The sequence below is a fragment of the Oncorhynchus gorbuscha genome, unplaced genomic scaffold, assembly GCF_021184085.1.
Source record: "Oncorhynchus gorbuscha isolate QuinsamMale2020 ecotype Even-year unplaced genomic scaffold, OgorEven_v1.0 Un_scaffold_2290, whole genome shotgun sequence".
Lineage (NCBI taxonomy): Eukaryota > Metazoa > Chordata > Actinopteri > Salmoniformes > Salmonidae > Oncorhynchus > Oncorhynchus gorbuscha.
In genome coordinates this window covers 57825-84363 of record NW_025746843.1, presented here as the reverse complement: position 1 = coordinate 84363, position 26539 = coordinate 57825, and the positions used below count along the sequence as shown (strand labels likewise).

The window sequence follows — 26539 nt, the reverse complement described above, 5'->3', positions numbered from 1 at the left end:
TGTACAACCTGTCACAATGAATATAGAAGGTTATCGCACATATGTACCAGCTCACACTTGGAACCGATTTGCACTGTAGTACCCTTCCCTGGTGGTCTAGTGGTTCGGATTCGGCGCTCTCACCGCCCGCTCCCGGGTTCGATTCCCGATCACGGAAATACTTTTTTGCTACATGTTTACTTGTACAACCTGTCACAATGAATATAGAAGGTTATCGCACATATGTACCAGCTCACACTGAGAACTGATTTGCACTGTATTATCCTTCCCTGGTGGTCTAGTGGTTAGGATTTGGAGCTCTCACCGCCGTGGCCCGGGTTCGATTCCCGGTCAGGGAAATAGTCTATGCTCCTTGTGCAACCTGACATTATGAATTTAGTAGGTTGTCGCACATATGTACCACTTCAAATTGCAAACCGATTTGCACTGCAGTGTCCTTCCCAGGTGTTCTAGTGGTGCACCAGACCCTCCTGCAGCAAAGCACCCCCACAACATGATGGTGTTCTGAGCGGCCTCTCGGGGTATGTCGATATAGGACTCGTTTGCCTGTGGATATAGGCCATTTTGTACCTGTTTCCTCCAGCATCTTCACAAGGTCCTTTGCTGTTGTTCTGGGATGGATTTGCACTTTTCGACCCAAAGTACGTTCATCTACCGTCTCCTTCCTGAGCGGTATGACGCCTGCGTGGTCCCATGGTGTTTATACTTGCGTACTATTGTTTCTACAGATGAGCGAGGTACCTTCAGGCGTTTGGAAATTGCTCCCAAGGAGGAACCAGACTTGTGGAGGTCTACATTTTTTTCTGAGGTCTTGGCTGATTTCCTTTGCTTTTCCCATGGAGTCAAGCAAAGAGGCACTGAGTTTGAAGGTAGGCCTTGAAATACATCTACAGGTACACCTCCAATTGACTCAAAGGATGTCAATTAGCCTATCAGTAGCTTCTAAAGCCATGACATGATTTTCGGGAATTTTACAAACTGTTTAAGGGCACAGCCAACTTTGTGTATGTAAACTTCTGGCCCACTGAATTTGTGATACAGTGAATTATAAGTGAAATAATCCCTCTGTAAACAATTGTTGGAAAAATGACTTGTGTCATGCACAAAGTAGATGTCCTAACCGACTGCCAAAACTATCGTTTGTTAGCAAGAAATGTGCGGAGGGTTGACAAACCGGTTTTAATGACTCCAGCCTAAGTGGATGGAAACTTACGACTTCAACTATATGTACCATTTCAAAATGGGAAACGAATTGCACTGTAATACCCTTCCCTGGTGGTCTAGTGGTTAGGATTCGGCGCTCTCACCACCGCGGCCCGGGTTCGATTCCCGGTCAGGGAACTACTCTTTTGCTACATCTTTACTTGTACAACCTGTCACAATGAATATAGAAGGTTATCGCACATATGTACCAGCTCACACTGAGAACCAATTTGCACTGTATTATCCTTCCCTGGTGGTCTAGTGGTTAGGATTCGGAGCTCTCACCGCCGCAGCCCGGGTTCGACTCCCGATGTGCACTGTAGTACCCTTCCCTGGTGGTTCAACTCCCAGTTTGACTCCTGATTTGCACTGTAGTACCCTTCCCTGGTGGTCTAGTGGTTAGGATTCGGCGCTCTCACCGCCCGGGTTCGATCCCCGGTCAGGGAACTACTCTATTGCTACATGTTTACTTGTACAACCTGTCACAATGAATATAGAAGGTTATCGCACATGTGTACCAGCTCACACTTGGAACCGATTCGCACTGTAGTACCCTTCCCTGGTGGTCTAGTGGTTAGGATTCGGCGCTCTCACCGCCGCGGCCCGGGTTCGATTCCCGGTCAGGGAACTAATCTTTTGCTACATGTTTACTTGTGCAACCTGTCACAATGAATATAGAAGGTTATCGCACATATGTACCAGCTCACACTTGGAACCGATTTGCACTGTAGTACCCTTCCCTGGTGGTCTAGTGGTTAGGATTCGGCGCAAAAACTAGGTTATTGCAAAAACTAGGATCTTTGTCCCCAAACTGTAGTATGGCTTTTTTTTATGGCGGTTTTGGAGCAGTAGCTTCTTCCTTGCTGAGCGGCCTCTCGGTGCATGTCGATATAGGACTCGTTTGCCTGTGGATATAGACCATTTTGTACCTGTTTCCTCCAGCATCTTCACAAGGTCCTTTGCTGTTGTTCTGGGATGGATTTGCACTTTTCGACCCAAAGTACGTTCATCTCTAGGAGAGAGAACGCGTCTCCTTCCTGAGCGGTATGACGCCTGCGTGGTCCCATGGTGTTTATACTTGCGTACTATTGTTTCTACAGATGAGCGAGGTACCTTCAGGCGTTTGGAAATTGCTCCCAAGGAGAAACCAGACTTGTGGAGGTCTACATTTTTTTCTGAGGTCTTGGCTGATTTCCTTTGCTTTTCCCATGGAGTCAAGCAAAGAGGCACTGAGTTTGAAGGTAGGCCTTGAAATACATCTACAGGTACACCTCCAATTGACTCAAAGGATGTCAATTAGCCTATCAGAAGCTTCTAAAGCCATGGCATCATTTTCGGGAATTTTACAAACTGTTTAAAGGCACAGCCAACTTAGTGTATGTAAACTTCTGGCCCACTGAATTTGTGATACAGTGAATTATAAGTGAAATAATCCCTCTGTAAACAATTGTTGGAAAAATGACTTGTGTCATGCACAAAGTAGATGTCCTAACCGTCTGCCAAAATGATCGTTTGTTAGCAAGAAATGTGGGGAGGGGTTGACAAACAGGTTTTATTGACTCCAGCCTAAGTGGATGGAAACTTACGACTTCAACTATATGTACCATTTCAAACTGGGAAACGAATTGCACTGTAGTACCCTTCCCTGGTGGTCTAGTGGTTAGGATTCGGCGCTCTCACCGCCGCGGCCCGGGTTCGATTCCCGGTCAGGGAACTAATCTTTTGCTACATGTTTACTTGTGCAACCTGTCACAATGAATATAGAAGGTTATCGCACATATGTACCAGCTCACACTTGGAACCGATTTGCACTGTAGTACCCTTCCCTGGTGGTCTAGTGGTTAGGATTCGGCGCAAAAACTAGGTTATTGCAAAAACTAGGATCTTTGTCCCCAAACTGTAGTATGGCTTTTTTATGGCGGTTTTGGAGCAGTAGCTTCTTCCTTGCTGAGCGGCCTCTCGGGGTATGTCGATATAGGACTCGTTTGCCTGTGGATATAGACCATTTTGTACCTGTTTCCTCCAGCATCTTCACAAGGTCCTTTGCTGTTGTTCTGGGATGGATTTGCACTTTTCGACCCAAAGTACGTTCATCTCTAGGAGAGAGAATGTCTCCTTCCTGAGCGGTATTACGCCTGGTCATACCATGGTGTTTATAGTTGCGTACTATTGTTTCTACAGATGAGCGAGGTACCTTCAGGCGTTTGGAAATTGCTCCCAAGGAGGAACCAGACTTGTGGAGGTCTACATTTTTTCTGAGGTCTTGCCTGATTTCCTTTGCTTTTCCCATGGAGTCAAGCAAAGAGGCACTGAGTTTGAAGGTAGGCCTTGAAATACATCTACAGGTACACCTCCAATTGACTCAAAGGATGTCAATTAGCCTATCAGAAGCTTCTAAAGCCATGGACATCATTTTCGGGAATTTTACAAACTGTTTAAAGGCACAGCCAACTTAGTGTATGTAAACTTCTGGCCCACTGAATTTGTGATACAGTGAATTATAAGTGAAATAATCCCTCTGTAAACAATTGTTGGAAAAATGACTTGTGTCATGCACAAAGTAGATGTCCTAACCGTCTGCCAAAATGATCGTTTGTTAGCAAGAAATGTGGGGAGGGGTTGACAAACAGGTTTTAATGACTCCAGCCTAAGTGGATGGAAACTTACGACTTCAACTATATGTACCATTTCAAACTGGGAAACGAATTGCACTGTAGTACCCTTCCCTGGTGGTCTAGTGGTTAGGATTCTGCGCTCTCACCGCCGTGGCCTGGGTTCGATTCCTGATCAGGGAACTACTATTTGCTACATGTTTACGTGTGCAACCGGTCACAATGAATATAGAAGGTTATCGCACATATGTACCAACTCACACTGGGAACCGATTTGCACTGTTGTACCCTTCCCTGGTGGTCTAGTGGTTAGGATTCGGCGCTCTCACCGCCACATCCAGGTTTTGATTCCCGGTCAGGGAACTACTCTTTTGCTACATGTTTACTTGAACAACCTGTCACAATGAATACAGAAGGTTATCGCACATATGTACCAGCTCACACTTGGAACCGATTTGCACTGTAGTACCCTTCCCTGGTGGTCTAGTGGTTAGGATTCGGTGCTCTCACCGCCGCGGCCCGGGTTCGATTCCCGGTCAGGGAACTACTCTTTTGCTACATGTTTACTTGTGCAACCTGTCACAATGAATATAGAAGGTTATCTCACATATGTACCAGCTCACACTGGGAACCGATTTGCACTGTAGTACCCTTCCCTGGTGGTCTAGTGGTTAGGATTCGGCGCAAAAACTAGGTTATTGCAAAAACTAGGATCTTTGTCCCCAAACTGTAGTATGGCTTTTTTATGGCGGTTTTGGAGCAGTAGCTTCTTCCTTGCTGAGCGGCCTCTCGGGGTATGTCGATATAGGACTCGTTTGCCTGTGGATATAGACCATTTTGTACCTGTTTCCTCCAGCATCTTCACAAGGTCCTTTGCTGTTGTTCTGGGATGGATTTGCACTTTTCGACCCAAAGTACGTTCATCTCTAGGAGAGAGAACGCGTCTCCTTCCTGAGCGGTATTACGCCTGCGTCATACCATGGTGTTTATACTTGCGTACTATTGTTTCCACAGATGAGCGAGGTACCTTCAGGCGTTTGGAAATTGCTCCCAAGGAGGAACCAGACTTGTGGAGGTCTACATTTTTTTCTGAGGTCTTGCCTGATTTCCTTTGCTTTTCCCATGGAGTCAAGCAAAGAGGCACTGAGTTTGAAGGTAGGCCTTGAAATACATCTACAGGTACACCTCCAATTGACTCAAAGGATGTCAATTAGCCTATCAGAAGCTTCTAAAGCCATGGCATCATTTTCGGGAATTTTACAAACTGTTTAAAGGCACAGCCAACTTAGTGTATGTAAACTTCTGGCCCACTGAATTTGTGATACAGTGAATTATAAGTGAAATAATCCCTCTGTAAACAATTGTTGGAAAAATGACTTGTGTCATGCACAAAGTAGATGTCCTAACCGTCTGCCAAAATGATCGTTTGTTAGCAAGAAATGTGGGGAGGGGTTGACAAACAGGTTTTATTGACTCCAGCCTAAGTGGATGGAAACTTACGACTTCAACTATATGTACCATTTCAAACTGGGAAACGAATTGCACTGTAGTACCCTTCCCTGGTGGTCTAGTGGTTAGGATTCTGCGCTCTCACCACCGTGGCCTGGGTTCGATTCCTGATCAGGGAACTACTATTTGCTACATGTTTACGTGTGCAACCGGTCACAATGAATATAGAAGGTTATCGCACATATGTACCAACTCACACTGGGAACCGATTTGCACTGTTGTACCCTTCCCTGGTGGTCTAGTGGTTAGGATTCGGCGCTCTCACCGCCACATCCAGGTTTTGATTCCCGGTCAGGGAACTACTCGTTTGCTACATGTTTACTTGAACAACCTGTCACAATGAATACAGAAGGTTATCGCACATATGTACCAGCTCACACTTGGAACCGATTTGCACTGTAGTACCCTTCCCTGGTGGTCTAGTGGTTAGGATTCGGTGCTCTCACCGCCGCGGCCCGGGTTCGATTCCCGGTCAGGGAACTACTCTTTTGCTACATGTTTACTTGTGCAACCTGTCACAATGAATATAGAAGGTTATCTCACATATGTACCAGCTCACACTGGGAACCGATTTGCACTGTAGTACCCTTCCCTGGTGGTCTAGTGGTTAGGATTCGGCGCAAAAACTAGGTTATTGCAAAAACTAGGATCTTTGTCCCCAAACTGTAGTATGGCTTTTTTATGGCGGTTTTGGAGCAGTAGCTTCTTCCTTGCTGAGCGGCCTCTCGGGGTATGTCGATATAGGACTCGTTTGCCTGTGGATATAGACCATTTTGTACCTGTTTCCTCCAGCATCTTCACAAGGTCCTTTGCTGTTGTTCTGGGATGGATTTGCACTTTTCGACCCAAAGTACGTTCATCTCTAGGAGAGAGAACGCGTCTCCTTCCTGAGCGGTATGACGCCTGCGTCATACCATGGTGTTTATACTTGCGTACTATTGTTTCCACAGATGAGCGAGGTACCTTCAGGCGTTTGGAAATTGCTCCCAAGGAGGAACCAGACTTGTGGAGGTCTACATTTTTTTCTGAGGTCTTGCCTGATTTCCTTTGCTTTTCCCATGGAGTCAAGCAAAGAGGCACTGAGTTTGAAGGTAGGCCTTGAAATACATCTACAGGTACACCTCCAATTGACTCAAAGGATGTCAATTAGCCTATCAGAAGCTTCTAAAGCCATGACATCATTTTCGGGAATTTTACAAACTGTTTAAAGGCACAACCAACTTAGTGTATGTAAACTTCTGGCCCACTGAATTTGTGATACAGTGAATTATAAGTGAAATAATCCCAATGTAAACAATTGTTGGAAAAATGACTTGTGTCATGCACAAAGTAGATGTCCTAACCGACTGCCAAAACTATCGTTTGTTAGCAAGAAATGTGTGGAGGGGTTGACAAACAGGTTTTAATGACTCCAGCCTAAGTGGATGGAAACTTACGACTTCAACTAAATGTACCATTTCAAACTGGGAAACGAATTGCACTGTAGTACCCTTCCCTGGTGGTCTAGTGGTTAGGATTCGGCGCTCTCACCGCCGCGGCCCGGGTTCGACTCCCGATTTCCACTGTAGTACCCTTCCCTGGTGGTTCGACTCCCAGTTCGACTCCTGATTTGCACTGTGCTACGCTTCCCTGGTGGTCTAGTGGTTAGGATTCGGCGCTCTCACCGCTGCGTCCCGGGCTCGATTCCCGGTCAGGGAACTAATCTTTTGCTACATGTTTACTTGTACAACCTGTCACAATAAATATAGAAGGTTATCGCACATATGTACCAGCACACACTTGGAACCGATTTGCACTGTAGTACCCTTCCCTGATGGTCTAGTGGTTAGGATTCGGTGCTCTCACCGCTGCGGCCCGGGTTAGATTCCCGGTCAGGGAACTACTCTTTTGCTACATGTTTACTTGTACAACCTGTCACAATGAATATAGAAGGTTATCGCACATATGTACCAGCTCACACTGAGAACCGATTTGCACTGTATTATCCTTCCCTGGTGGTCTAGTGGTTAGGATTCGGCGCTCTCACCGCTGCAGCCCGGGTTCGATTCCCGGTCAGGGAAATAGTCTATGCTCCTTGTGCAACCTGTCACTATGAATTTAGTAGGTTGTCGCACATATGTACCACTTCAAATTGCAAACCGATTTGCCCTGCAGTGTCCTTCCCAGGTGTTCTAGTGGTGCACCAGACCCTCCTGCAGCAAAGCACCCCCACAACATGATGGTGTTCTTCGGCTTGAAAGCCTCCCCCTTTTCCCTCCAAACATAACAATGGTCATTATGGCCAAACAGTTCGATTTTTGTTTCATCAGACCAGAGGACATTTCTCCAAAAACTAGGATCTTTGTCCCCAAACTGTAGTATGGCTTTTTTATGGCGGTTTTGGAGCAGTAGCTTCTTCCTTGCTGAGCGGCCTCTCGGGGTATGTCGATATAGGACTCGTTTGCCTGTGGATATAGACCATTTTGTACCTGTTTCCTCCAGCATCTTCACAAGGTCCTTTGCTGTTGTTCTGGGATGGATTTGCACCTTTCGACCCTAAGTACGTTCATCTCTAGGAGAGAGAACGTGTCTCCTTCCTGAGCGCTATGACGCCTGCGTGGTCCCATGGTGTTTATACTTGCGTACTATTGTTTCTACAGATGAGCGAGGTACCTTCAGGCGTTTGGAAATTGCTCCCAAAGAGGAACCAGACTTGTGGAGGTCTACATTTTTTTTCTGAGGTCTTGCCTGATTTCCTTTGCTTTTCCCATGGAGTCAAGCAAAGAGGCACTGAGTTTGAAGGTAGGCCTTGAAATACATCTACAGGTACACATCCAATTGACTCAAAGGATGTCAATTAGCCTATCAGAAGCTTCTAAAGCCATGACATCATTTTCGGGAATTTTACAAACTGTTTAAAGGCACAGCCAACTTAGTGTATGTAAACTTCTGGCCCACTGAATTTGTGATACAGTGAATTATAAGTGAAATAATCCCTCTGTAAACAATTGTTGGAAAAATGACTTGTGTCATGCACAAAGTAGATGTCCTAACCGACTGCCAAAACTATAGTTTGTTAGCAAGAAATGTGTGGAGGGGTTGAAAAACAGGTTTTAATGACTCCAGCCTAAGTGGATGGAAACTTACGGCTTCAACTATATGTACAATTTCAAACTGGGAATCGAATTGCACTGTAGTACCCTTCCCTGGTGGTCTAGTGGTTAGGATTCGGCCCGTGGCCCGGTTTCGATTCCCGGTCAGCGAGCTACTCTTTTGCTACATGTTTACTTGTGCAACCTGTCACAATGAATATAGAAGGTTATCGCACATATGTACCAGCTCACACTGGGAACCGATTTGCACTGTAGTACCCTTCCCTGATGGTCTAGTCCAAATACGAGCAGACAAACTCTCAAAGCTAAAAAGTGGACTACTATCTCAGCAGAATACATTTGTACGCCAAGCTCAACTGAACCAGGCATCCGTTCGGGCCAGCTTTTGGTTTGCTAAACTGATAGCAAGAAGCGGTAAGCCTTTCACTGACGGAGAGTTTGTTAAGAAATGTATGGATGCTGTCACGGAGGAGGTGTGTCCCGATAAGAAAGATGCATTTAATGCCGTAAGTCTGTCGGCGAGTACAATCACCAGACGCGTTGAAGAAATCGGGAGTAATGTATATGCCCAGCTGCAGCAGAAGACGAAAGAATTTGATTTTTTTCATTAGCACTGGATGAGAGCACGGACGTGCAAGACACAGCGCAACTGCTCATTTTTATTCGTGGAGTTAGCGCAAACTTTGAGATATGCGAGGAGCTGGCAGCCCTCCAAAGTCTCAAAGGGACTACAACGGGAGAGGATATTTTTGACAAAGTGTGCCAAACCATGGAGAAGTTGGACCTGGACTGGTCAAAGCTAGCTAGCATCACGACTGACGGGGCTCCTAGCATGGTGGGCGAAACTCGCGGTCTAATAGGACGCATGAACCGGGAGTTGGAAAAAAGGGGTCTCACCGCCCCGCTACGAGTCCACTGCCTAATTCACCAGCAAGCACTGTGCTGCAAAGTGTTGACGTGGGATTCTGTAATGAAGGTTGTGGTGTCGTGCATAAACTTCATCAGAGCAAAGGGACTTAAACACAGGCAGTTCCAAGAATTCCTGTCTGAACTGGAGTCTACGCACGGAGATGTGCTGTACTACACAGAGGTCCGATGGCTGAGCCGGGGCAGAGTTTTGAGGCGTTTTTACGAGCTGCTACCCGAAATTAACGCATTTCTTCATTTAAAAGACAAAACGGTCCCAGAGCTGATCGACCCAGAATGGAAATGGCACCTCGCATTTTTAACAGACGTGACAGAAATACTTAACAGCCTTAACTTGCAGCTACAAGGCGAGGGGAAACTCATTTGCGACATGTATTCACACATAAAAGCATTTGAGGTGAAATTAGCCAAAACTATCGTTTGTTAGCAAGAAATGTGGGGAGGGGTTGACAAACAGGTTTTAATGACTCCAGCCTAAGTGGATGGAAACTTACGACTTCAACTATATGTACCATTTCAAACTGGGAAACGAATTGCACTGTAGTACCCTTCCCTGGTGGTCTAGTGGTTAGGATTCGATTCCCGGTCAGGGAACTACTCTTTTGCTACATGTTTACTTGTACAACCTGTCACAATGAATATAGAAGGTTATCGCACATATGTACCAGCTCACACTGAGAACCGATTTGCACTGTATTATCCTTCCCTGGTGGTCTAGTGGTTAGTATTCGGCTCTCTCACCGCCGCGTCCCGGGTTCGATTCCCGGTCAGGGAAATAGTCTATGCTCCTTGTTTACTTGTGCAATCTGTCACTATGAATTTAGTAGGTTGTCGCACATATGTACCACTTCAAATTGCAAACCGATTTGCCCTGCAGTGTCCTTCCCAGGTGTTCTAGTGGTGCACCAGACCCTCCTGCAGCAAAGCAACCCCACAACATGATGGTGTTCTTCGGCTTGAAAGCCTCCCCCTTTTCCCTCCAAACATAACAATGGTCATTATGGCCAAACAGTTCGATTTTTGTTTCATCAGACCAGAGGACATTTCTCCAAAAACTAGGATCTTTGTCCCCAAACTGTAGTATGGCTTTTTTATGGCGGTTTTGGAGCAGTAGCTTCTTCCTTGCAGAGGAAGGAGCTTCCTTGCATTTCAAACTGGGAAACGAATTGCACTGTAGTACCCTTCCCTGGTGGTCTAGTGGTTAGGATTCGGCGCTCTCACCGTCCTTTGCTGTTGCCCGGGATTCGACTCCCGATTTGCACTGTAGTACCCTTCCCTGGTGGTTCGACTCCCAGTTTGACTCCCGATTTGCACTGTAGTACCCTTCCCTGGTGGTCTAGTGGGTAGGATTCGGCGCTCTCACCGCCACGTCCAGGTTTTGATTCCCGGTCAGGGAACTACTCTTTTGCTACATGTTTACTTGTACAACCTGTCACAATGAATATAGAAGGTTATTGCACATATGTAGCAGCTCACACTGAGAACCGATTTGCACTGTAGTACCCTTTCCTGGTGGTCTAGTGGTTAGGATTCGGTGTTCTCACCGCGACCCGGGTTCGATTCCCGGTCAGGGAAATAGTCTATTCTCCTTGTTTACTTGTGCAACCTGTTACTATGAATTTAGTAGGTTGTCACACATATGTACCACTTCAAATTGCAAACCGATTTGCCCTGCAGTGTCCTTCCCAGGTGTTCTAGTGGTGCACCAGACCCTCCTGCAGCAAAGCACCCCCACAACATGATGGTGTTCTTTGGCTTGAAAGCCTCCCCCTTTTCCCTCCAAACATAACAATGGTCATTATGGCCAAACAGTTCGATTTTTGTTTCATCAGACCAGAGGACATTTCTCCAATAACTAGGATCTTTGTCCCCAAACTGTAGTATGGCTTTTTTATGGCGGTTTTGGAGCAGTAGCTTCTTCCTTGCAGAGGAAGGAGCTTCCTTGCATTTCAAACTGGGAAACGAATTGCACTGTAGTACCCTTCCCTGGTGGTCTAGTGGTTAGGATTCGGCGCTCTCACCGCTGCGGCCCGGGTTTGATTCACGGTCAGGGAACTAATCTTTTGCTACATGTTTACTTGTACAACCTGTCACAATGAATATAGAAGGTTATCGCACATATGTATCAGCTCACACTTGGAACCGATTTGCACTGTCGTACCCTTCCCTGGTGGTCTAGTGGTTAGGATTTGGCGCTCTCACCGCCGCGGCCCGGGTTCGATTCCCGGTCAGGGAACTACTCTTTTGCTACATCTTTACTTCTACAACCTGTCACAATGAATATAGAAGGTTATCGCACATATGTACCAGCTCACACTGAGAACCAATTTTCACTGTATTATCCTTCCCTGGTGGTCTAGTGGTTAGGATTCGGCGCTCTCACCGCCGCGGCTCGGGTTCGATTCCCGGTCAGGGAAATGGTCTATGCTCCTTGTTTACTTGTGCAACCTGTCACTATGAATTTAGTAGGTTGTCGCACATATGTACCACTTCAAATTGCAAACCGATTTGCCCTGCAGTGTCCTTCCCAGGTGTTCTAGTGGTGCACCATACCCTCCTGCAGCAAAGCACCCCCGCAACATGATGGTGTTCTTCGGCTTGAAAGCCTCCCCCTTTTCCCTCCAAACATAACAATGGTCATTATGGCCAAACAGTTCGATTTTTGTTTCATCAGACCAGAGGACATTTCTCCAAAACTAGGATCTTTGTCCCCAAACTGTAGTATGGCTTTTTTTATGGCGGTTTTGGAGCAGTAGCTTCTTCCTTGCTGAGCGGCCTCTCGGGGTATGTCGATATAGGACTCGTTTGCCTGTGGATATAGACCATTTTGTACCTGTTTCCTCCAGCATCTTCACAAGGTCCTTTGCTGTTGTTCTGGGATGGATTTGCACTTTTCGACCCAAAGTACGTTCATCTCTAGGAGAGAGAACGCGTCTCCTTCCTGAGCGGTATGACGCCTGCGTCTTACCATGGTGTTTATACTTGCGTACTATTGTTTCTACAGATGAGCAAGGTACCTTCAGGCGTTTGGAAATTGCTCCCAAGGAGGAACCAGACTTGTGGAGGTCTACATTTTTTTCTGAGGTCTTGGCTGATTTCCTTTGCTTTTCCCATGGAGTCAAGCAAAGAGGCACTGAGTTTGAAGGTAGGCCTTGAAATACATCTGCAGGTACACCTCCAATTGACTCAAAGGATGTCAATTAGCTTATCAGAAGCTTCTAAAGCCATGACATCATTTTCGGGAATTTTACAAACTGTTTAAAGGCACAGCCAACTTAGTGTATGTAAACTTCTGGCCCACTGAATTTGTGATACAGTGAATTATAAGTGAAATAATCCCTCTGTAAACAATTGTTGGAAAAATTACTTGTGTCATGCACAAAGTAGATGTCCTAACCGACTGCCAAAACTATCGTTTGTTAGCAAGAAATGTGTGGAGGGGTTGACAAACAGGTTTTAATGACTCCAGCCTAAGTGGATGGAAACTTACGACTTCAACTATATGTACCATTTCAAACTGGGAAACGAATTACACTGTAGTACCCTTCCCTGGTGGTCTAGTGGTTAGGATTCGGCACTCTCACCGCCGCGTCCCGGGTTTGATTCCTGGTCAGGGAACTACTCTTTTGCTACATGTTTACTTGTACAACCTGTCACAATGAATATAGAAGGTTATCGCACATATGTACCAGCTCACACTTGGAACCGATTTGCACTGGGTACCCTTCCCTGGTGGTCTAGTGGTTAGGATTCGGCGCTCTCACCGCCGCGGCCCGGGTTCGATTCTATGCCCGGTCAGGGAACTACTCTTTTGCTACATGTTTACTTGTGCAACCTGTCACAATGAATATAGAAGGTTATCGCACATATGTACCAGCTCACACTGGGAACCGATTTGCACTGTAGTACCCTTCCCTGGTGGTCTAGTGGTTAGGATTGCGCAAAAACTAGGTTATTGCAAAAACTAGGATCTTTGTCCCCAAACTGTAGTATGGCTTTTTTATGGCGGTTTTGGAGCAGTAGCTTCTTCCTTGCTGAACGGCCTCTCGGGGTATGTCGATATAGGACTCGTTTGCCTGTGGATATAGACCATTTTGTACCTGTTTCCTCCAGCATCTTCACAAGGTCCTTTGCTGTTGTTCTGGGATGGATTTGCACTTTTCGACCCAAAGTACGTTCATCTCTAGGAGAGAGAACGCGTCTCCTTCCTGAGCGGTATGACGCCTGCGTGGTCCCATGGTGTTTATACTTGCGTACTATTGTTTCTACAGATGAGCGAGGTACCTTCAGGCGTTTGGAAATTGCTCCCAAGGAGGAACCAGACTTGTGGAGGTCTACATTTTTTTCTGAGGTCTTGCCTGATTTCCTTTGCTTTTCCCATGGAGTCAAGCAAAGAGGCACTGAGTTTGAAGGTAGGCCTTGAAATACATCTACAGGTACACCTCCAATTGACTCAAAGGATGTCAATTAGCCTATCAGAAGCTTCTAAAGCCATGACATCATTTTCGGGAATTTTACAAACTGTTTAAAGGCACAACCAACTTAGTGTATGTAAACTTCTGGCCCACTGAATTTGTGATACAGTGAATTATAAGTGAAATAATCCCAATGTAAACAATTGTTGGAAAAATGACTTGTGTCATGCACAAAGTAGATGTCCTAACCGTCTGCCAAAACGATCGTTTGTTAGCAAGAAATGTGTGGAGGGGTTGACAAACAGGTTTTAATGACTCCAGCCTAAGTGGATGGAAACTTACGACTTCAACTAAATGTACCATTTCAAACTGGGAAACGAATTGCACTGTAGTACCCTTCCCTGGTGGTCTAGTGGTTAGGATTCGGCGCTCTCACCACCGCGTCCCGGTTTCGACTCCCGATTTCCACTCTAGTACCCTTCCCTGGTGGTTCGACTCCCAGTTCGACTCCTGATTTGCACTGTAGTACCCTTCCCTGGTGGTCTAGTGGTTAGGATTCGGTGCTCTCACCGCTGCGGCCCGGGTTCGATTCCCGGTCAGGGAACTATTCTTTTGCTACATGTTTACTTGTACAACCTGTCACAATGAATATAGAAGGTTATCGCACATATGTACCAGCTCACACTGAGAACCGATTTGCACTGTATTATCCTTCCCTGGTGGTCTAGTGGTTAGGATTCGGTGCTCTCACCGCCGCGGACCGGGTTTGATTCCCGGTCAGGGAAATAGTCTATGCTCCTTGTTTACTTGTGCAACCTGTCACTATGAATTTAGTAGGTTATCGCACATATGTACCACTTCAAATTGCAAACCGATTTGTCCTGAGTGTCCTTCCCAGGTGTTCTAGTGGTGCACCAGACCCTCCTGCAGCAAAGCACCCCCACAACATGATGGTGTTCTTGGAAAGCCTCCCCTTTTCCCTCCAAACATAACAATGGTCATTATGGCCAAACAGTTCGATTTTTGTTTCATCAGACCAGAGGACATTTCTCCAAAAACTAGGATCTTTGTCCCCAAACTGTAGTATGGCTTTTTTATGGCGGTTTTGGAGCAGTAGCTTCTTCCTTGCTGAGCGGCCTCTCGGGGTATGTCGATATAGGACTCGTTTGCCTGTGGATATAGACCATTTTGTACCTGTTTCCTCCAGCATCTTCACAAGGTCCTTTGCTGTTGTTCTGGGATGGATTTGCACTTTTTGACCCAAAGTACGTTCATCTCTAGGAGAGAGAACGCGTCTCCTTCCTGAGCGGTATGACGCCTGCGTGGTCCCATGGTGTTTATACTTGCGTACTATTGTTTCTACAGATGAGCGAGGTACCTTCAGGCGTTTGGAAATTGCTCCCAAGGAGGAACCAGACTTGTGGAGGTCTACATTTTTTTCTGAGGTCTTGCTGATTTCCTTTGCTTTTCCCATGGAGTCAAGCAAAGAGGCACTGAGTTTGAAGGTAGGCCTTGAAATACATCTACAGGTACACCTCCAATTGACTCAAAGGATGTCAATTAGCCTATCAGAAGCTTCTAAAGCCATGACATCATTTTCGGGAATTTTACAAACTGTTTAAAGGCACAGCCAACTTAGTGTATGTAAACTTCTGGCCCACTGAATTTGTGATACAGTGAATTATAAGTGAAATAATCCCTCTGTAAACAATTGTTGGAAAAATTACTTGTGTCATGCACAAAGTAGATGTCCTAACCGACTGCCAAAACTATCGTTTGTTAGCAAGAAATGTGTGGAGGGGTTGACAAACAGGTTTTAATGACTCCAGCCTAAGTGGATGGAAACTTACGACTTCAACTATATGTACCATTTCAAACTGGGAAACGAATTGCACTGTAGTACCCTTCCCTGGTGGTCTAGTGGTTAGGATTCGATTCCCGGTCAGTGAACTGCTCTTTTGCTACATGTTTACTTGTGTAACCTGTCACAATGAATATAGAAGGTTATCGCACATATGTACCAGCTCACACTGGGAACCGATTTGCACTGTTGTACCCTTCCCTGGTGGTCTAGTGGTTAGGATTCGGCGCTCTCACCGCCGCGGCCCGGGTTCGATCCCCGGTCAGGGAACTACTCTTTTGCTACATGTTTACTTGTGCAACCTGTCACAATGAATATAGAAGGTTATCGCACATATGTACCAGCTCACACTGGGAACCGATTTGCACTGTAGTACCCTTCCCTGGTGGTCTAGTGGTTAGGATTCGGCGCAAAAACTAGGTCATTGCAAAAACTAGGATCTTTGTCCCCAAACTGTAGTATGGCTTTTTTTATGGCGGTTTTGGACCAGTAGCTTCTTCCTTGCAGAGGAAGGAGCTTCCTTGCATTTCAAACTGGGAAACGAATTGCACTGTAGTACCCTTCCCTGGTGGTCTAGTGGTTAGGATTCGGCGCTCTCACTGCCAATGCCCGGGTTCGACTCCCGATTTCCACTGTAGTACCCTTCCCTGGTGGTTTGACTCCCAGTTCGACTCCTGATTTGCACTGTAGTACCCTTCCCTGTTGGTCTAGTGGTTAGGTTTCGGGGCTCTCACCGCTGTGCCCCGGGCTCGATTCCTGGTCAGGGAACTACTCTTTTGCTACATGTTTACTTGTACAACCTGTCACAATGAATATAGAAGGTTATCGCACATATGTACCAGCACACACTTGGAACCGATTTGCACTGTAATACCCTTCCCTGGTGGTCTAGTGGTTAGGATTCGGTGCTCTCACCGCTGCGGCCCGGGTTCGGCACAGCCAACTCATTGTATGTAAACTTCTGGCCCACTGAATTTGTGATACAGTGAATTATAAGTGAAATAATCCCAATGTAAACAATTGTTGGAAAAATGACTTGTGTCATGCACAAAGTAAATGTCCTAACCGTCTGCCAAAACGATCGTTTGTTAGCAAGAAATGTGGGGAGGCGTTGACAAACAGGTTTTAATGACTCCAGCCTAAGTGGATGGAAACTTACGAATTCAACTATATGTACCATTTCAAACTGGGAAACGAATTGCACTGAAGTACCCTTCCCTGGTGGTCTAGTGGTTAGGATTCGGCGCTCTCACTGCCGCGGCCCGGGTTCGACTCCTGATTTCCACTGTAGTACCCTTCCCTGGTGGTTCGACTCTCAGTTTGACTCCTGATTTGCACTGTAGTACCTTCCCTGGTGGTCTAGTGTTTAGGATTCTGCGCTATCACCGCCGCAGCCCGGGTTCGACTCACTGATTTCCACTGTACTACCCTTCCCTGGTGGTCTAGTCCCAGTTCGACTCACCGATTTGCCCGGGTTCCCTTCCCTAGTGGGAACTACTCTTTTGCTACATGTTTACTTGTACAACCTGTCACAATGAATATAGAAGGTTATCGCACATATGTACCAGCTCACACTGAGAACTGATTTGCACTGTATTATCCTTCCCTGGTGGTCTAGTAGTTAGGATTCGGCGCTCTCACCGCCGCGGCCTGGGTTCGATGCACGGTCAGGGAAATAGTCTATGCTCCTTCTTTACTTCTGCAACCTGTCACAATGAATATAGAAGGTTATCGCACATATGTACCAGCTCACACTGGGAACTGATTTGCACTGCAGTGTCCTTCCCAGGTGTTCTAGTGGTGCACCAGACCCTCTTGCAGCAAAGCACCCCCACAACATGATGGTGTTCTTCGGCTTGAAAGCCTCCCCCTTTTCCCTCCAAACATAACAATGGTCATTATGGCCAAACAGTTCGATTTTTGTTTCATCAGACCAGAGGACATTTCTCCAATAACTAGGATCTTTGTCCCCAAACTGTAGTATGGCTTTTTTTATGGCAGTTTTGGAGCAGTAGCTTCTTCCTTGCTGAGCGGCCTCTCGGGCTATGTCGATATAGGACTCGTTTGCCTGTGGATATAGACCATTTTGTACCTGTTTCCTCCAGCATCTTCACAAGGTCCTTTGCTGTTGTTCTGGGATGGATTTGCATTTGTCGACCCAAAGTATGTTCATCTCTAGGAGAGAGAACGCGTCTCCTTCCTGAGCGGTATGACGCCTGCGTCATACCATGGTGTTTATACTTGCGTACTATTGTTTCTACAGATGAGCGAGGTACCTTCAGGCGTTTGGAAATTGCTCCCAAGGAGGAACCATACTTGTGGAGGTCTACATTTTTTTCTGAGGTCTTGGCTGATTTCCTTTGCTTTTCCCATGGAGTCAAGCAAAGAGGCACTGAGTTTGAAGGTAGGCCTTGAAATACATCTACAGGTACACACACCTCCAATTGACTCAAAGGATGTCAATTAGCCTATCAGAAGCTTCTAAAGCCATGACATCATTTTCGGGAATTTTACAAACTGTTTAAAGGCACAGCCAACTTAGTGTATGTAAACTTCTGGCCCACTGAATTTGTGATACAGTGAATTATAAGTGAAATAATCCCTCTGTAAACAATTGTTGGAAAAATTACTTGTGTCATGCACAAAGTAGATGTCCTAACCGACTGCCAAAACTATCGTTTGTTAGCAAGAAATGTGTGGAGGGGTTGACAAACAGGTTTTAATGACTCCAGCCTAAGTGGATGGAAACTTACGACTTCAACTATATGTACCATTTCAAACTGGGAAACGAATTGCACTGTAGTACCCTTCCCTGGTGGTCTAGTGGTTAGGATTCGATTCCCGGTCAGGGAACTACTCTTTTGCTACATGTTTACTTGTACAACCTGTCACAATGAATATAGAAGGTTATCGCACATATGTACCAGCTCACACTGAGAACCGATTTGCACTGTATTATCCTTCCCTTGTGATCTAGTGGTTAGGATTTGGCGCTCTCACCGCTGCGGCCCGGGTTCAATTCCCGGTCAGGGAACTACTCTTTTGCTACATGTTTACTTGTGCAACCTGTCACAATGAATATAGAAGGTTATCGCACATATGTACCAGCTCACACTGGGAACCGATTTGCACTGCAGTGTCCTTCCCAGGTGTTCTAGTGGTGCACCAGACCCTCCTGCAGCAAAGCACCCCCACAACATGATGGTGTTCTTCGGCTTGAAAGCCTCCCCCTTTTCCCTCCAAACATAACAATGGTCATTATGGCCAAACAGTTCGATTTTTGTTTCATCAGACCAGAGGACATTTCTCCAAAAACTAGGATCTTTGTCCCCAAACTGTAGTATGGCTTTTTTATGGCGGTTTTGGAGCAGTAGCTTCTTCCTTGCTGAGCGGCCTCTCGGAATATGTCGATATAGGACTCGTTTGCCTGTGGATGTAGACCATTTTGTACCTGTTTCCTCCAGCATCTTCACAAGGTCCTTTGCTGTTGTTCTGGGATGGATTTGCACTTTTCGACCTAAAGTTTTAATGACTCCAGCCTAAGTGGATGGAAACTTACGACTTCAACTATATGTACCATTTCAAACTGGGAAACGAATTGCACTGTAGTATCCTTCCCTGGTGGTCTAGTGGTTAGGATTCGATTCCCGGTCAGTGAACTGCTCTTTTGCTACATGTTTACGTGTGCAACCTGTCACAATGAATATAGAAGGTTATCGCACATATGTACCAGCTCACACTGGGAACCGATTTGAAATGTTGTACCCTTCCCTGGTGGTCTAGTGCTTAGGATTTGGCGCTCTCACAGCCGCTGCCCGGGTTCGATTCCCGTTCAGGGAACTAATCTTTTGCTACATGTTTACTTGTGCAACCTGTCACAATGAATATAGAAGGTTATCGCACATATGTACCAGCTCACACTGGGAACCGATTTGAACTGTAGTACCCTTCCCAAAGCATTACATGGGGTCTAGTACCTTCTGATTTGGTCCTGCGTACATACCTATATGTACGCTACGGTCACAAGACGCAGGCCTCCTAATTGTCCCTAGAATTTCTAAGCAAACAGCTGGAGGCAGGGCTTTGCTACATAGAGTTTCCATTTTTGTGGAACCTGTCACTAATGAATCAGGAGGTTAAACTCGGTCTCATCTAAGTCTTTACTGAAGACTCGATCTTTCAGTGCAGTGTCCTTGAGAGTGTAGTCTGGCCCTAGTGGTGCACCAGGTGAACGGAAAGGCTCTGGAGCAAGCACCCCACAACATTGGTGTTCTGCCTGGCCGGTTCCCCTTTTTCCACTGGGATTCTCTGCCTCTAACCCTGTTAGGGGGGCTGAGTCACTGGCTTGCTGGGGCTCTCTCGTGCCGTCCCTGGGGGGGGTGCGTCACCTGGGTGGGTTGATTCACTGTTGTGGTCGGCCTGTCTGGGTTTCCCCCATTTGGGGTTTGCTGTTGTTCTGGGATCTTTTGCACTTTTACCCTTGTCTCAGGATGGTAAGTTGGTGGTTGTAGATTTCCCTCTAGTGGTGTGGGGGCCTTTGGCCTGGGTGGGGTATATCCTTCCTGTTTGGCCCTGTCCGGGGATTGTCCTCGGATGGGGCCACAGTGTTTCCTGACCCCTCCTGTCTCAGCCTCCAGTGTTATGCTACAGTATTTAGTGGGGGGGCTAGGGTCAGTTTGTTTAAAGTACTCTCCTGTCCTAACCGGTGTCCTTGTGTAGGTCTAAGTGTTTTTCTCTAATTTTCTCCTTCTTTCCTTCTTTTCCTCTCGGAGGACCTGAGCCCTAGAACCATGCCCCAGGACTAGTTTGACATGATGACTCCTTGCTGTCCCCAGTCCACCTACCTGGCCATGCTGCTGCTCCAGTTTCAACTGGCCTGGGCCCTAGGACCATGTCCCAGGACTACCTGACATGAGGACTCCTTTAAGTCCACCTGGCCATGCCCTGCTCCAGTTTCAACTGTTCTGCCTTACTATTATTCAACATGCTGGTCATTTATGAACATGAAATCCCACGTTCTGTAAACAATCTGCACAGCCAGAAAGGACTGGCCACCCCACATATGATCTTCTCTAACAGTCTGCTTTCTTTCTCTCTCTGGAGGAGAAGGACCGTGCCCCAGGACTACCTGACAAACATGGCTTTTAATGACTCCACCTGACTGTGCTGCTGCTCCATGGTTTCAACTGTTCTGACTTATTAACTATATGACCATTTCATTTATGAACATTTGAACACTTGGTCATTTTCTTCCCTGGTGGTCTAGTGCCAGAAGAGGACTGGCCACCCCACATAGCCCGGTTCCTCCTAGGTTTCATTCCTAGGTTTTGGAACTTTCTCAGTTTTTCCTAGCCATGTTTACTTGTACAACCTGTCACAATGAATATAGAAGGTTTCTGTACACATATGTACCAGCTCACGAAGGGAACCGATTTGAAATGTTGTACCCTTCCCTGGTGGTCTAGTGGTTAGGATTCGGCGCTCTCACCGCTGGACCCGGGTTCGATTCCCGGTCAGGGAACTACTCTTTTGCTACATGTTTACTTGTACAACCTGTCACAATGAATATAGAAGGTTATCGCACATATGTACCAGCTCACACTGAGAACCGATTTGCACTGTATTATCCTTCCCTGGTGGTCTAGTGGTTAGGATTCGGCGCTCTCACCGCCGCGCCCGGGTTCGATTCCCGGTCAGGGAAATAGTCTATTCTCCTTGTTTACTTGTGCAACCTGTCACTATGAATTTAGTAGGTTGTCGCACATATGTACCACTTCAAATTGCAAACCGATTTGCCCTGCAGTGTCCTTCCCAGGTGTTCTAGTGGTGCACCAGACCCTCCTGCAGCAAAGCACCCCACAACATGATGGTGTTCTTCAGCTTGAAAGCCTCCCCTTTTCCCTCCAAACATAACAATGGTCATTATGGCCAAACAGTTCGATTTTTGTTTCATCAGACCAGAGGACATTTCTCCAAAACTAGGATCTTTGTCCCCAAACTGTAGTATGGCTTTTTTATGGCGGTTTTGGAGCAGTAGCTTCTTCCTTGCTGAGCGGCCTCTCGGGGTATGTCGATATAGGACTCGTTTGCCTGTGGATATAGACCATTTTGTACCTGTTTCCTCCAGCATCTTCACAAGGTCCTTTGCTGTTGTTCTGGGATGGATTTGCACTTTTCGACCCAAAGTACGTTCATCTCTAGGAGAGAGAACGCGTCTCCTTCCTGAGCGGTATGACGCCTGCGCCATACCATGGTGTTTATACTTGCGTACTATTGTTTCTACAGATGAGCGAGGTACCTTCAGGCGTTTGGAAATTGCTCCCAAGGAGGAACCAGACTTGTGGAGGTCTACATTTTTTTCTGAGGTCTTTGCTGATTTCCTTTGCTTTTCCCATGGAGTCAAGCAAAGAGGCACTGAGTTTGAAGGTAGGCCTTGAAATACATCTACAGGTACACCTCCAATTGACTCAAAGGATGTCAATTAGCCTATCAGAAGCTTCTAAAGCCATGACATCATTTTCGGGAATTTTACAAACTGTTTAAAGGCACAGCCAACTTATTGTATGTAAACTTCTGGCCCACTGAATTTGTGATACAGTGAATTATAAGTGAAATAATCCCAATGTAAACAATTGTTGGAAAAATGACTTGTGTCATGCACAAAGTAGATGTCCTAACCGTCAGCCAAAACGATCGTTTGTGGTCTAGTGGTTAGGATTCGATTCCCGGTCAGGGAACTGCTCTTTTGCTACATGTTTACGTGTGCAACCTGTCACAATGAATATAGAAGGTTATCGCACATATGTACCAGCTCACACTGGGAACCCATTTGCACTGTTGTACCCTTCCCTGGTGGTCGTTTGTTAGCAAGAAATGTGTGGAGGGGTTGACAAACAGGTTTTAATGACTTCAAGCCTAAGTGGATGGAAACTTACTTCAACTATATGTACCATTTCAAACTGGGAAACGAATTGCACTGTAGTACCCTTCCCTGGTGGTCTAGTGGTTAGGATTCGGTGCTCTCACTGCCCCGTCCCGGGTTTGATTCCTGGTCAGGGAACTACTCTTTTGCTACATGTTTACTTGTACAACCTGTCACAATGAATATAGAAGGTTATCGCACATATGTACCAGCTCACACTTGGAACCGATTTGCACTGTTGTACCCTTCCCTGGTGGTCTAGTGGTTAGGATTCGGCGCTCTCACCGCCGCGGCCCGGGTTTGATTCCCGGTCAGGGAACTAATCTATTGCTACATGTTTACTTGTACAACCTGTCACAATGAATATAGAAGGTTATCGCACATATGTACCAGCTCACACTTGGAACCGATTTGCACTGTAGTACCCTTCCCTGGTGGTCTAGTGGTTAGGATTCGGCGCTCTCACCGCCGCGGCCCGGGTTCGATTCCCGGTCAGGGAACTACTCTTTTGCTACATGTTTACTTGTGCAACCTGTCACAATGAATATAGAAGGTTATCGCACATATGTACCAGCTCACACTGGGAACCGATTTGCACTGTAGTACCCTTCCCTGGTGGTCTAGTGGTTAGGATTCGATTCCCGGTCAGGGAACTGCTCTTTTGCTACATGTTTACGTGTGCAACCTGTCACAATGAATATAGAAGGTTATCGCACATATGTACCAGCTCACACTGGGAACCAATTTGCACTGTTGTACCCTTCCCTGGTGGTCTAGTGGTTAGGATTCGGCGCTCTCACTGCCGCGGCCCGGGTTCGATTCCCGGTCAGGGAAATAGTCTATGCTCATGGTTTACTTTTGCAACCTGTCACTATGAATTTAGTAGGTTGTCGCACATATGTACCACTTCAAATTGCAAACCGATTTGCCCTGCAGTGTCCTTCCCAGGTGTTCTAGTGGTGAACTAGACCCTCCTGCAGCAAAGCACACCCACAACATGATGGTGTTCTTCAGCTTGAAAGCCTCCCCTTTTCCCTCCAAACATAACAATGGTCATTATGGCCAAACAGTTCGATTTTTGTTTCATCAGACCAGAGGACATTTCTCCAAAAACTAGGATCTTTGTCCCCAAACTGTAGTATGGCTTTTTTATGGCGGTTTTGGAGCAGTAGCTTCTTCCTTGCTGAGCGGCCTCTCGGGGTATGTCGATATAGGACTCGTTTGCCTGTGGATATAGACCATTTTGTACCTGTTTCCTCCAGCATCTTCACAAGGTCCTTTGCTGTTGTTCTGGGATGGATTTGCACTTTTCGACCCAAAGTACGTTCATCTCTAGGAGAGAGAACGCGTCTCCTTCCTGAGCGGTATGACGCCTGCGTCATACCATGGTGTTTATACTTGCGTACTATTGTTTCTACAGATGAGCGAGGTACCTTCAGGCGTTTGGAAATTGCTCCCAAGGAGGAACCAGACTTGTGGAGGTCTACATTTTTTTCTGAGGTCTTGGCTGATTTCCTTTGCTTTTCCCATGGAGTCAAGCAAAGAGGCACTGAGTTTGAAGGTAGGCCTTGAAATACATCTACAGGTACACCTCCAATTGACTCAAAGGATGTCAATTAGCCTATCAGAAGCTTCTAAAGCCATGACATCATTTTCGGGAATTTTACAAACTGTTTAAAGGCACAGCCAACTTATTGTATGTAAACTTCTGGCCCACTGAATTTGTGATACAGTGAATTATAAGTGAAATAATCCCAATGTAAACAATTGTTGGAAAAATTACTTGTGTCATGCACAAAGTAGATGTCCTAACCGTCAGCCAAAACGATCGTTTGTGGTCTAGTGGTTAGGATTCGATTTCAGGGAACTGCTCTTTTGCTACATGTTTACGTGTGCAACCTGTCACAATGAATATAGAAGGTTATCAAACATATGTACCAGCTCACACTGGGAACCCATTTGCACTGTTGTACCCTTCCCTGGTGGTCTAGTGGTTAGCAAGAAATGTGTGGAGGGGTTGACAAACAGGTTTTAATGACTCAAGCCAACCTGGATGGAAACTTACGACTTCAACTATATGTACCATTTCAAACTGGGAAACGAATTGCACTGTAGTACCCTTCCCTGGTGGTCTAGTGGTTAGGATTCGGTGCTCTCACCCCCGCGGCCCGGGTTTGATTCCTGGTCAGGGAACTACTCTTTTGCTACATGTTTACTTGTACAACCTGTCACAATGAATATAGAAGGTTATCGCACATATGTACCAGCTCACACTTGGAACCGATTTGCAATGTTGTACCCTTCCCTGGTGGTCTAGTGGTTAGGATTCGGCGCTCTCACCGCCCCGTCCCGGGTTTGATTCCCGGTCAGGGAACTAATCTATTGCTACATGTTTACTTGTACAACCTGTCACAATGAATATAGAAGGTTATCGCACATATGTACCAGCTCACACTTGGAACCGATTTGCACTGTAGTACCCTTCCCTGGTGGTCTAGTGGTTAGGATTCGGCGCTCTCACCGCCGCGGCCCGGGTTCGATTCCCGGTCAGGGAACTACTCTTTTGCTACATGTTTACTTGTGCAACCTGTCACAATGAATATAGAAGGTTATCGCACATATGTACCAGCTCACACTGGGAACCGATTTGCACTGTAGTACCCTTCCCTGGTGGTCTAGTGGTTAGGATTCGGCGCTCTCACCGCCGCGGCCCGGGTTCGATTCCCGGTCAGGGAACTGCTCTTTTGCTACATGTTTACTTGTGCAACCTGTCACAATGAATATAGAAGGTTATCGCACATATGTACCAGCTCACACTGGGAACCAATTTGCACTGTTGTACCCTTCCCTGGTGGTCTAGTGGTTAGGATTCGGCGCTCTCACTGCCGCGGCCCGGGTTCGATTCCCGGTCAGGGAAATAGTCTATGCTCCTTGTTTACTTGTGCAACCTGTCACTATGAATTTAGTAGGTTGTCGCACATATGTACCACTTCAAATTGCAAACCGATTTGCCCTGCAGTGTCCTTCCCAGGTGTTCTAGTGGTGCACCAGACCCTCCTGCAGCAAAGCACCCCACAACATGATGGTGTTCTTCAGCTTGAAAGCCTCCCCCTTTTCCCTCCAAACATAACAATGGTCATTATGGCCAAACAGTTCGATTTTTGTTTCATCAGACCAGAGGACATTTCTCCAAAAACTAGGATCTTTGTCCCCAAACTGTAGTATGGCTTTTTTATGGCGGTTTTGGAGCAGTAGCTTCTTCCTTGCTGAGCGGCCTCTCGGGGTATGTCGATATAGGACTCGTTTGCCTGTGGATATAGACCATTTTGTACCTGTTTCCTCCAGCATCTTCACAAGGTCCTTTGCTGTTGTTCTGGGATGGATTTGCACTTTTCGACCCAAAGTACGTTCATCTCTAGGAGAGAGAACGCGTCTCCTTCCTGAGCGGTATGACGCCTGCGTGGTCCCATGGTGTTTATACTTGCGTACTATTGTTTCTACAGATGAGCGAGGTACCTTCAGGCGTTTGGAAATTGCTCCCAAGGAGGAACCAGACTTGTGGAGGTCTACATTTTTTTCTGAGGTCTTGGCTGATTTCCTTTGCTTTTCCCATGGAGTCAAGCAAAGAGGCACTGAGTTTGAAGGTAGGCCTTGAAATACATCTACAGGTACACCTCCAATTGACTCAAAGGATGTCAATTAGCCTATCAGAAGCTTCTAAAGCCATGACATCATTTTCGGGAATTTTACAAACTGTTTAAAGGCACAGCCAACTTAGTGTATGTAAACTTCTGGCCCACTGAATTTGTGATACAGTGAATTATAAGTGAAATAATCCCTGTAAACAATTGTTGGAAAAATGACTTGTGTCATGACTAGATGTGTCATGCACAAACAAATGTCCTAACACAATGAATATAGAAGGTTATCAACTGCACTGGGAAAACTGTTGTATCGTTTGTTAGCAAGAAATGTGTGGAGGGGTTGACAAACAGGTT

The 26539-nt window shown here is 46.2% G+C and overlaps 8 non-coding genes across 8 annotated transcripts; all 8 read left to right on the top strand.

The window, feature by feature from the left end:
* Positions 1-1759: 1759 nt before the first annotated feature.
* Positions 1760-1831, top strand: trnae-cuc. Its single transcript has one exon. It is a non-coding gene; the product is annotated as a tRNA-Glu (tRNA).
* A 1014-nt stretch (positions 1832-2845) lies between these two features.
* On the top strand, positions 2846-2917 carry trnae-cuc. Its single transcript has one exon. It is a non-coding gene; the product is annotated as a tRNA-Glu (tRNA).
* Positions 2918-4287: 1370 nt separating this feature from the next.
* On the top strand, positions 4288-4359 carry trnae-cuc. The gene has a single exon. It is a non-coding gene; the product is annotated as a tRNA-Glu (tRNA).
* Positions 4360-5732: 1373 nt separating this feature from the next.
* On the top strand, positions 5733-5804 carry trnae-cuc. The gene has a single exon. It is a non-coding gene; the product is annotated as a tRNA-Glu (tRNA).
* A 10013-nt stretch (positions 5805-15817) lies between these two features.
* Positions 15818-15889, top strand: trnae-cuc. Its single transcript has one exon. It is a non-coding gene; the product is annotated as a tRNA-Glu (tRNA).
* A 7080-nt stretch (positions 15890-22969) lies between these two features.
* trnae-cuc lies at positions 22970-23041 on the top strand. The gene has a single exon. It is a non-coding gene; the product is annotated as a tRNA-Glu (tRNA).
* A 1983-nt stretch (positions 23042-25024) lies between these two features.
* trnae-cuc lies at positions 25025-25096 on the top strand. The gene has a single exon. It is a non-coding gene; the product is annotated as a tRNA-Glu (tRNA).
* A 109-nt stretch (positions 25097-25205) lies between these two features.
* trnae-cuc lies at positions 25206-25277 on the top strand. Its single transcript has one exon. It is a non-coding gene; the product is annotated as a tRNA-Glu (tRNA).
* Positions 25278-26539: the final 1262 nt, after the last annotated feature.